This window comes from Galeopterus variegatus, unplaced genomic scaffold (genome assembly GCF_000696425.1).
Source record: "Galeopterus variegatus unplaced genomic scaffold, G_variegatus-3.0.2 Scaffold1467, whole genome shotgun sequence".
NCBI classification, from domain to species: domain Eukaryota; kingdom Metazoa; phylum Chordata; class Mammalia; order Dermoptera; family Cynocephalidae; genus Galeopterus; species Galeopterus variegatus.
Genome location: NW_007727578.1, coordinates 353,850 through 363,990, shown reverse-complemented (window position 1 = coordinate 363,990; position 10,141 = coordinate 353,850). Strand labels below are relative to the sequence as shown.

At 36.2% G+C, this 10,141-nt stretch overlaps 1 pseudogene; it reads left to right on the top strand.

Moving 5' to 3' along the window:
* The first annotated feature begins 2,711 nt into the window (after positions 1-2,711).
* Positions 2,712-9,862, top strand: LOC103594060 (annotated as a pseudogene).
* Positions 9,863-10,141: the final 279 nt, after the last annotated feature.

Here is a 10,141-nt window from a genome sequence, read left to right as displayed (position 1 = left end):
CCATTAGTCAGAGATAATTAATGAATATCATTTAAAGTTATTAAATTCAGAGGTTCACAATAGAACATCCTCAGAATTTAAGGAAGACAGATATCAAAACACATAATCAGCCCAGATAGGTCATATTTATGTGGATAATGCAACAAGATATATATAATCCAGACTGTTCTGAGCAGCTCATTATGTATGCATGATTATTGTAATTGAAAATGGGAGTGAACTGTTTGGTTGAACAGTTGCAAGTGATATATTTAGACAATTTATTAATATAGGTTTAGATTCTTATTTTGAGAAAACTATGCAACAAAATGTGTATAGAGGAGTGTGAACACCTTTTTTCATTATGGTTAGAGAGCAATATAGCATAGATGTGAATAGAAATGTTTAAAGTCAGAGCAAGTTTGTTTATTTATATATACTGTAGAAACCAGTAATACAAACTCAAAGACACAGACCTTGCCCTCTGTTCCTCAGAAGAGCTCAAAATCTAGAGGGTAAGACATGCAGATAAAGAGAAAATTGTAAATGATCCAAGAAGTACTATGATAGAAATGTACAAGGAAAACAAAGATCACAGAGAGTATGGCCTCCTAAACCCTGCTGGGTGAGGCTGCAAAGGCTTCCAAGCAGAGATCATAGCTGGGGGCTGGAACCCTTTTATAATAATTTGATTTTGATTTCATTTGATTATAAAATTATGAAAGCATTGTATATAATAGAAGTATGGAAGATATAGAAGGCATAATTATGCTACAAAGCTATAGTAACCAAAATTACATGGTACTAGTATAAAAACAGACACATGGACCAATGGAACAGAATAGAGAACCCAGAAATTAATCCACATATTTACAGCCAACTGATCTTCCACAAAGACTCAAGAAAGTCACATTGGGGAAAAGAAAGCCCTTTCAACAAATGGTGCTGAGAAAACTGGATAACCATCTGTAGAAGAATAAAACTAGACCCATATCTCTCTATATATAGCAAAATCAACTAGAGATGGATGAAAGACTTACATATAAGACCAGACACTATAAAACTCTTAGAAGAAAACGAAGAGAAAACACTTAAAGAGCTAGGACTGGGCAAAGAGTTTAGTAATAAGACCCCCAAAGCATAGGCAACAAAATTTAAAAAAGACTTCTGTACAGCAAAGGAGACAATCAACAGAGTTCAAAGAAAACCTACAGAATGGGAGAAAAATATTTGCAAACTATATATCTGACAAAGGATTCAAATCCATAATATACAAGGAATTCAAACAACTTAACAATAATACAAAAAAGTAACCCGATTAAAAAATAGGCAAAGGAGCCGAATAGACATTTCTCAAAGGAAGACACAGAAATGCCCAAAAGGTACATGAAAAAAGTGCTCAACATTACTAACCATTAGAGAAATGCAAATCAAAACCCACTGAGATATATCATCATACTCCAGCTAGACTGGCTATTATCAAAAAGGCAGAATAACATGCTGACAAAGATATGGAGAAAGGGGAACTCTCCTACACTGTTGTTGGGACTGTAAATCAGTACAGCCATTATGGAAAACAGTACAGAAATTTCTCAAACAACTACAGATAGAAGTACAAAACGATTCAGCAATCCCACTGCTGGGTATATACCTGAAAGAATGGAAATCATCATGTGGAATGGATATCTGCACTCCCATGTTTTTGCAGCTCTATTTACATTAGCCAAGATATGGAACCAGCCTAAATGTCCATGGACGGTTGATTGGATAAAGAAAATGTCGCATATATACACAATGGAATACTACTCAGCCATTAAAAAAAAAGAAATTCTACAATTCGAAGCAGCACTGATGAGCTTAGAGAAAAGTGAAATATTAAGTGAAATAAGCCAGAACAGAAAGAAACACCACATGTCCTCACTCATAAGTGAGAGCGAAGGAAGGAAGGGTGAATGAAACACCACAATAACACATTAAACTTTCAGAAGTATAGGACAGAACTCTGGTTACTACAGGTGGGATGGGGGAGTGAGAGGAGGGTTGGGAGATATTGGTTAATGGACACAAAGAATGATTATGTTTTGTAATGATGAATATGCTAATTATCCTGATTTGATCACCACAAATACTGATAGTCTACTCTGTATTCCCCAAATATATATAATCAATTATATTTCAACTCAAAAAAGAATAAAAAACATTGTATCTTTCTAAAATTTAAAGAAAAAAGAAAAGAAAATACAAATTACCCATGATTTCTCCACCCAGATACATTAGTATTAGTTTTAAGTATTTCCTTGCATATATTTTAAATGATTGCATTTTTATTGTGTGAATAGTAATGCATCAGTATTTAAAATTGGACTTTAAAATAGAAAATAAACAAGTATAAAGAAGAAATTATCAGATAGTAATACTTGTTATACAGAGAATTTAAACGTGGTGTTGTGATTGAAAGTCACTGAGTAGATGTTTAGATTGGGTGGTCAAGGAAAGCTCTTTATAGAGGTTATATGTAACCTTAGGCTACATGGAAAATACTGTAATTAGTTGCAGAAAAATCAGGTGAAAGTCACTGCAAGCTATGGAAACAGCAGTTCACAAACCTCCCTACAGGTTCAAGCTTGGCATGTTTAAAGGACAGGAGGAAAAAAAGACAGCATAGCTGAATCATAGGGGTGGGTTCAAGAGTAGTAGGAGATGAAATTATAGAAGTGGAGATGAGATCATGTATGGCCTGGTATTTAGAGCTAAGTAGTCTTGTAAATAGTAAAGATTGGAAGGGAAACACTTCAGTAGTCGTTGTAGCAGTCCAGGTGAGAGAAGATGCATGTTTCACCTGGTATAGTTACAGGTGAGTGTTAGGAAGTGGTGAGTCGAGGGAACGTTTTAATAGTAGAAGCTTCAAGATTTACTGATAGTTAGATTTGGAGAATTAAGGCAAAGAAAGAATCTAGGGTGACTCTTAAATTTTGATTTAAACAAGTACATGAATGATGGCTTAGTGTGATCTACTTGTCCTGGTATGACTGGGAACTTCCCTATTTTAGCACTGAAAGTTCTGCATCACGGGAAAATTCTTAGTCCTAGGAAAATTGGGACAGTTGTTTGAACTAAATATAATTTAATGTGGAGCAGGTTTTATTGTTGTGAGTGGGAGGAGAAAGGATCAACAGTTATATTTTGGTCTTTTGAAGTATGAAATGCCTTTACACATCAGAGTTGAAGGGAGAGCATTAATGGGACAAGAATAAGAATAATGAAGTACCATTTAAATAATATCAGAAAAAAAATCCTGGAGGGAAGAATCTAGTTCAAATATATTGTATTTCAACTGTTTTATATAGCTGGGAACATTGCATAATTGTGATCTGCTTCAGAAATTCAGATGTATATCATTGTATTATAACTACTATGCTGATTTCCATGCAATATATTCAAGAGGCTGAATTGTTATTGGGTTCCTCAAAATATTTCTGTTTAAACCAAGTGCTAATGACATTATATTCAGAGTACCAGAATTACTAATTCAATGAGAAAAATTGTGTATGTTCATTTGCATAAAACCTTACATATTTATTAATTGTCAAGATGTTCAAGAATCTTTCTTAGTTAAAGCTACTTCTCCTTTAAATCCCATATTGTGTGTCTTCAAAATTGCCTAAATTTTTTCTTCACAAAATCTTCAACCACTTTACATGCCAGTTTAAATAATTTATTCTGAGGTAGAAAACTGAAGCAAGGTCCACTTTTACGCTTGGTTTTAACCACTGATTATGTACTCTAAATGTGAAAGAGGTATGGGAAAGAGATAGGGGAAAAATGAGCTAGGGATTTAGTGATAGCAAAATTCCTCCAAGAGAAAATTTTGCCTTACAGTATCTTGTTACATTGGCATTTATTTTGCTTATTGAAGAAGACAAAATAAAAGTGTGGGAAGTAGTTGGTAGCTTTAGAGTCAGAGGGTACAGATGAACATTCTGTATGAATTGGTAAGTAATTCTACATAAATAATCATTCAGTCTTCTGTGTGTAGATCCTTCATAAACATACTTCATTAATCATTTTGTTTGAAGAAAACACTTATTCATAATTTTATTCACAAGCATGCTCCTCATTGGTGTAAATGGAGGGATTCTGAAAAATTCCTCAAGCCCAAAATATTTCCCCCCAATCCTTCAGCTGAACCTATAATTTTCACATGGTTATATACTTGGATTCTTTTAGTATAGTCATTAAAGACTTTTTAAAACTAATTATGTGCTAGTGTGGACAATAAATTAATAAGCAACATTAGCATATTATCTAAAATTTATTTATCAGCTAATCTAGAGGGATCTGCATAGTCAAGGCATATGACAAGCATCCTTTTGATTAGGAATGGAAATCAGGAAGGTACAATTTTATAAAGTGCTTGATCCCATGGTAATAAAAGCTTGAATATCCTACTAAAGTGGGGTCTGCTTGTCACTGAGAACAGCAGGAAAACACTGAAACACACTTTCTCTAGGACATGCCTGCTTATGGATTTGACTGTAAAGATGAATAATGTGGAAACTGCCAAGGATCATATGTTGTGGGGCATGTTATTTACCTCCTAACGTTTTTCTTAAAATGAGATATTGGCATATACTGCTATAGTCCTTTTTATATTCTGATCAAAACAAAGATAGGGTGAGAGATGCTAAGATGGGGGGGGGGGAAGATGCTGTTAGCATAAGAATATATTGGTGTTATAGTATGAAATCATCAGTTTTTTCCAAGAAAACTGTTTATTTTTTTTAAATTATACCATTTCAGTTCATCTCTGCCTCCTGTACTCAGAATCTGAAGCCCCTTACCCTAGTGTAGGCAAAAAGATTGAACCAAGAGATTGACAGGAAAAGGAGGCTGGAGTTGTAAGGATGGAAGGGATCTGAGAAGACCCAGAGAACTATGTTGGAGTAAAGTAGAGAAAGTGAGACCACTGGGTGGTCCAGTCTGATGGGGATTTATATGGATGGTAGGAAGAGACTCGAGAAACAAAGTAAAAAATAGTTCTGAATTGTGTATGAGTTTAATCATCAAAGAAAAAAAGGTTTGCTTTTAAGCAATGGCAGCTCTTCCCATGAAATTCCTGTTATACACACACACACACACACACACACACAAACATATATATATATATATGTATGAGGGTACTTCAAAAAAGTTTGTGGAAAATAGAGTTAAAAGATAATACAGAAACAGAAGTGAGATAATACAGAAACAGCACACATATAGTGAGGACATGGAGGTTGTGGGAAAGTAAAGGCCTGGCAATGCTCCACTCTTACTTCCAGATGTAGCTGCTGTGGCAACACACTAGCCAAGCTGAGTTTAATCAGGACCATAGGTGAAGGTGATGAGGTGTTGGTGGAGCCCGAACGTGACTCCAGAGATGAGGAGGAGGAAGGCCCATTGTGCTGGGGAGAAGGCAGAAAGCTTTGAAGAAGAAGTGCATTACCAATTTCAACTCTGACTTCATTTTCACTGGGAAGGAGGGGATGTATGATGGCAGCTGGGCCCTGCCTGATGTCACGAGAAAGCTCAAAAAGAGGGGGGTAGTCACTAAATTAGATGAGAAGATTGAGAAAGTTCAAAAGAAAAGGAAAATGGAGGATAAAGAAGCCAAGTCTGGGAACTTGGAGAAGGAGAACAAAGCAGAGGAGGGCTATGAAATGAAGAACAGGAAGAACTTGAAGGAAAAATAAAGAAGACCCAGAAGGTGAAGAATCAGACACCATCTGCTCATCAACTGATAAAGCCATCCTCAGCAAAGCAGATACGCTCAAAGTAAAGGAGCAGCAGAAGAAGAAAGAACGGGAAGCAGCAGGATTTTTTGAAGAATCTCAATGTGATGGAAACTTCTCATTCCAGGAGATGAACCTTTCCTGCCCTTTCCTGAAGTCCATTATACCCATGGGCTTCACGCAGCCCACCCCAGTCCAAAAGGCATATGTACCTATGTGTACTGTGAAAAGGGGAAAACAGGCAACAACTGGACAATATAGATCAAGATCTTTAATTGACCAGGCCTGCAAATATAAAGCAACCATAGGGGAATTATATGCTAGAAAGTGAAAACAAGGCCTGTAAAAGAGATAACAGATTGTGTTCAGTTTAAAACAATTTAAATGGCCAAAAAGCAAAGAGGTGTTTTCATACACTTAACAGCATCACTAATCTTTAAGACAGAAAATTAAATGCTATAAGCAAATCCAAAATCAAAAACAAAAACACAACAAAAAAGAAAAAAAAAAGAAAGAAAGAAAGAAAAAGAAAAGCCCCTTTTTGTTCCCTAGGAGTGAATTAAAGTCTGCCTCTAATTCAGGTGAATTTAAATTGGAGTGAAAGGAGTTTTATAGTTTCATATCTTATATTTAAATTTGTAATCCATTTTGAGCCGATTTTCGTATATGGTGAGAGGTACATGTCTAGTTTCATTCTTTTGCATATGGATGTCCAATTTTCCCAGCACCATTTACTGAAGAGGCAGGTTTTTCCCAATGTATGTTCTTGTTGCCTTTGTCAAAGATCAATTGGCTGTAGGTCTGTGGGTTGATTTCTAGGTTCTCTATTCCATTTCATTGGTCCAAGTGTCTATTTTTATGGCAGTATAATGCTGTTTTGGTTACTACAGCTTTGTAGTATAATTTGAATTCAGGTAGTGTTACGCATCTGGCTTTATTTTTTTTTACTTTTTGCTCAGGATTACTTTGGCTATTCGGGGTCTTTTGCTGTGCCATAAGAAAGTCAGGATTGTTTCTTCTATTTCTGTGAGAATGTCATCGATATTTTGATGGGGATTGCATTGAATCTGTAGATCGCTTTGGGTAGAGATATTTGATCTTCTTGGTTAAATTGATTCCTAGGTATTTTATTTTTTTGGTGACTATTATAAATGGACTTCCTTTCTTGATTTATTTATCTGCTAGTGTGTTATTGGAGAATAAAATGCTACTGATTTTTGGATATTGATTTTGTATCCTGCAACATTACTGAAATTGTTAATCAGCTCTAAGAGTTTTATGACAGAGTCTTTAGGTATTTCTACATATAGGATCATGTCTTCTACAAACAGGGATGGTTTGACTTCATCTTTTTGAATCTGGATGGCCTTTATTTATTTCTCTTGCCTGATTGCTCTTGCTAGCACTTCTAACACTATGTTAAATAGGAGTGGTGATAGTGGGCATCATTGTATTGTTCTTGTTCTTAAAGGAAAAGCTTTCAGGTTTTCCCCATTCAGGAAGATATTGGCATTGGGTTCATCATATTTGGATTTTATTGTATTGGGATAATTTCCTTCTATACCTAATTTGCTGAAAGCATTTATCATGAAGAAATGTTGGATTTTGCCAAATGCTTTTTCTGAGTTTATTGAGAAAATCATATGGTTTTTGTCCTTGATTTTGTTGATGTGTTGTATCACATGTATTGACTTGCATATGTTGAACCATCCCTGTCTCCCTGGGATGAATCCCACTTGATCATGGTGTATAATTTTTTGATGTGTTGCTGTATTCTGATTGCTAGTATTTTGTTGAGGATTTTTGCATCTATGTTCATCAAAGATATTGGCCTGCCATTTTCTTTCTTTGTTGTATCTTTGTCTGGTTTTGGTATCCAGGTGATGTTGGCCTCATAGAATAAGTTTGGGAGAGTGGCATCTGTTTCAAATTTTTGGAATAGTTTTGGAGAGAACTAATAATAACTCCTCTTTAAAGTCTGGTAGAATCCATCTGTAAAGCTATCTTGTTCTGGGCTTTTCTTTGTTGGGAGACTGCTGATTACTGCTTCAATTTCATTGCTTGTTATTGGTCTGTACAGGTTTTCTATTTCTTTTTGGTAGAACTGGGCAAAGACTTTATAAATAAGACCTCAAAAGAACAAACAAGAAAATAAAAATAAATGGGATTATATCAAAGTAATAAGTTTCTGCACAGCAAAGCAAACAATCAACAAAGTGAAAAGACAACCTACCTAATGAGAGAAAATATTTGCAAACCATACATCTGACAAGGGATGAATATACAAGGAATTCAAATAAGTACACAGTAAAAAAAAAAGCATTAAAAATAGGCAAATGGCCTGAACAGATGTTTTTTGAAGGAAGACATGCAAATGGACAAAAGGTACTTGAAAACATACTTAACATCACTAGTCAAAAGTGAAATGCAAATTAAAACCACATTGAGATATTACCTCACCCCAGTTAGACTGGCTGTAATCAAAAAGAAGAATAACAAATGCTGGCAAGGATGTGGAGAGAAGGGAATGCTCCTACATTGTTGATGGGACTGTAAATTAGTACAGACACTATGGAAAACAGTATGGAGGTTTCTCAAACAACTCTGATAGATCTACCATTTGATTCAGTAATCTCACTTCTGGGTATATACCCAAAGGAATTGAAATCATTATGTCAAAGGAACACATGCACTCTCACATTCATCACAGCTCTATTTACAATAGCCAAAATATGGACGCTACATAAATGTCCATCGAAAGATAACTGGATAGGGGGCCAGACCGGTGGCGCACTGCTACAGTGCACCGCTTGGGAGCGTGGTGGCACTCCCGCCGAGGGTTCGGATCCCACATACATACCGGTTCCCGCTCACTGGCTGAGCGAGGTGCGGGCGCGATGCCGAGGGTTGCGATCCCGTTGCCGGTCCCGGTCTGGTACGGGCGCGACACTGAGGGTTGCGATCTGTTGCCAGACACGAAAAAAGACAAAAAGGAAAAAAAAAGAAAGATAACTGGATAGGGAAAATGTGCTATATATACACACAATTGGATACTAGTAAGTCATAAAAAAGAATGAAATTCTGCCCTTTGTAGCAACATAGATGAGCTTGGAGAAAATTATGTTAAGTGAAGTAAGCCTGGCCCAGAGGGAAAAACACTGCATGTCCTCACTCATAAGTGGGAGCTAAGAGAGAAAGAAAAGAAGAAAAGAAAGACCACAGAGGTGTGTTGAACTTGCAGAGGGAGAGAACAGACCTAAGGTTTCTGGGATGGGGAGAGGGGGTCTGAGAGGGGTTTTGGGGAGAGGTTTGGTGGGGGACATGGGGAATAATTGCAATTTGAGGTGGTGGGCATGCTGATAGCATTGATTTGCTCACCACAACTTGGGCACAGATGCCGTCAGTCAGCTCTTGCCCCAAGAATATGTACAATCAATAAAAATAAAAATAGAAGAAATTTAAAAATAAATTGTCGCTAAAAAAATTATTTTTTATTGCTTAAGTCAATTTGGCAAATTTGTAGTTTTGGGATAAGCCAGGCTTTCAATTCACTCATTATGGAAATGTATCCTGTAATGCCCATAGTATGTGTTTTCATTGAATAAGAACAAAGCCACTTAAAGTTGTTTGAAGATTGAGGCTAAGCAATTATCAGGTATTTTCTTTGATTGTTTTTTGGCACCTGGCCAGTAAGGGGATCCAAACCCTTGACCTCGGTGTTATCAGCATCATGCTCCCCCAGGAGAGCTAATTGGTCAGCTATTTATCAGGTATGTTTTCTTCTTCTTTTGCCCTACCTTTGATGATAGAGGCAGAGGAGAAAATGGCTAGTAAGGAGTGATAACTGTGGCACAAATACAGTACCCATCTCAGTCATCTTTCACCCTCTGAAACCCTTTATCATCTGTTGTGTATGTTACAAATTTGGTACAGATACTTACTTTATACATAGCACTGGGCATTTTCTATCTAAATGTCTCCTTAAAAAGATAGACTACTTGAGGATGAGGACTTCATGTCAGGGTTTTTGTAACACTCCTCCAGTCATCACACAGCAAGAAATCCCAATAGCTGGTCCTTTGTTTACTCTCAGTGAAATTAAAACTCGTTGACACAGAGGTAATGATATCTCACCTTTTGTTTGCACCACATAATCGGTAAACAATTTCTCTTGTATTATCTAGCATCAGGTATATTAGTAACATTCCAGAAATATTTCACATCTGTAAATTTAAAACATTAAATAATTTGATGCTAACAGCCTTAATCTAGAAGCAGAAAACTAAATCTTGACTTGTCTGGGTAGGCACAGAAAAATTTTGCTAACTCCTCTCCAGAAACCAAATAAACTTTAGGTCACAGGAGATCATTTTAAAAGGTGATAACCCAAT